Source organism: Condylostylus longicornis, unplaced genomic scaffold (assembly GCF_029603195.1).
Source record: "Condylostylus longicornis isolate FDR11 unplaced genomic scaffold, ASM2960319v2 ptg000427c, whole genome shotgun sequence".
In the NCBI taxonomy this organism is placed as follows: Eukaryota; Metazoa; Arthropoda; class Insecta; order Diptera; family Dolichopodidae; genus Condylostylus; species Condylostylus longicornis.
Window position 1 is genome coordinate 5,001 of NW_026578386.1, and position 2,500 is coordinate 7,500.

Here is a 2,500-nt window from a genome sequence, read left to right on the forward strand (position 1 = left end):
TGGGCATAACATGTTTACCAACCCAGGTTACTTTTCATTCATGAAAAGTAATTATTGCCTGTCGAGCATAACATATGTCCCGATCAGGCTTATATTGCCATTGGTAAATATCAAACCAGGCTGAAAAAAATTTTTTCATCGGGTGGGCATAACATGTTTACCAACCCAGGTTACTTTTCATTCATGAAAAGTAATTATTGCCTGTCGAGCATAACATATGTCCCGATAAGGCTTATATTGCCATTGGTAAATATCAAACCAGGCTGAAAAAAATTCTTTCATCGGGTGGGCATAACATGTTTACCAACCCAGGTTACTTTTCATTCATGAAAAGTAATTATTGCCTGTCGAGCATAACATATGTCCCGATCAGGCTTATTTTGCCTTTGATAAATATCAAACCAGGCTGAAAAAATTTTTTCATCGGGTGGGCATAACATGCTTACCAACCCAGGTTACTTTTCATTCATGAAAAGTAATTATTGCCTGTCGAGCATAACATATGTCCCGGTAAGGCTTATATTGCCATTGGTAAATATCAAACCAGGCTGAAAAAAATTTTTTCATCGGGTGGGCATAACATGTTTACCAACCCAGGTTACTTTTCATTCATGAAAAATAATTATTGCCTGTCGAGCATAACATATGTCCCGATCAGGCTTATTTTGCCTTTGATAAATATCAAACCAGGCTGAAAAAAATTTTTTCATCGGGTGGGCATAACATGCTTACCAACCCAGGTTACTTTTCATTCATGAAAAGTAATTATTGCCTGTCGAGCATAACATATGTCCCGATCAGGCTTATTTTGCCTTTGATAAATATCAAACCAGGCTGAAAAAATTTTTTTCATCGGGTGGGCATAACATGTTTACCAACTCAGGTTACTTTTCATTCATGAAAAGTAATTATTGCCTGTCGAGCATAACATATGTCCCGATCAGGCTTATATTGCCATTGGTAAATATCAAACCAGGCTGAAAAAAATTTTTTCATCGGGTGGGCATAACATGTTTACCAACCCAGGTTACTTTTCATTCATGAAAAGTAATTATTGCCTGTCGAGCATAACATATGTCCCGATCAGGCTTATTTTGCCTTTGATAAATATCAAACCAGGCTGAAAAAAATTTTTTCATCGGGTGGGCATAACATGTTTACCAACCCAGGTTACTTTTCATTCATGAAAAGTAATTATTGCCTGTCGAGCATAACATATGTCCCGATCAGGCTTATTTTGCCTTTGATAAATATCAAACCAGGCTGAAAAAAATTTTTTCATCGGGTGGGCATAACATGTTTACCAACCCAGGTTACTTTTCATTCATGAAAAATAATTATTGCCTGTCGAGCATAACATATGTCCCGATCAGGCTTATTTTGCCTTTGATAAATATCAAACCAGGCTGAAAAAAATTTTTTCATCGGGTGGGCATAACATGCTTACCAACCCAGGTTACTTTTCATTCATGAAAAGTAATTATTGCCTGTCGAGCATAACATATGTCCCGATCAGGCTTATTTTGCCTTTGATAAATATCAAACCAGGCTGAAAAAATTTTTTTCATCGGGTGGGCATAACATGTTTACCAACTCAGGTTACTTTTCATTCATGAAAAGTAATTATTGCCTGTCGAGCATAACATATGTCCCGATCAGGCTTATATTGCCATTGGTAAATATCAAACCAGGCTGAAAAAAATTTTTTCATCGGGTGGGCATAACATGCTTACCAACCCAGGTTACTTTTCACTTATGAAAAGTAATTATTGCCTGTCGAGCATAACATATGTCTCGTTCAGGTCTATGTTATTCCCATATCCAATACCTGCCACTGTATTGATATATAATAATAAGTATTACTTAAATCATTATTCATGCAGTAATACATTAAGAAAATACTTATTTGAAGTATTTATAGTAAGAATATACTTAACCTATCTTAACAACCACCACCACCACCTACCAATCAATATTACAAGCCTTCAATAGCAAATGTTTATCACCATTCCTATAATACATACTTATATATAGGTAAGTATAATAAGAATGTACTACTTAAGTACCAACGCCACTATTAATACTCATATGCAATTTTATAATACACACTTAATATACTTATAGTAAGTAATAAGAATGTAATAATAGTGGCTACCGCCATCGCCACTATTATACCCATATACTATTTTATAATTCATACTTAATACTTTATAGTAAGTAATAAGAATGTACTAATAGTGGCTACCGCCATCGCCACTATTATACTCATATACAATTTTATAATATATACTTAATACTTTATAGTAAGTAATAAGAATGTACTAATAGTGGCTACCGCCATCGCCACTATTATACCCATATACTATTTTATAATTCATACTTAATACTTTATAGTAAGTAATAAGAATGTACTAATAGTGGCTACCGCCATCGCCACTATTATACCCATATACTATTTTATAATTCATACTTAATACTTTATAGTAAGTAATAAGAATGT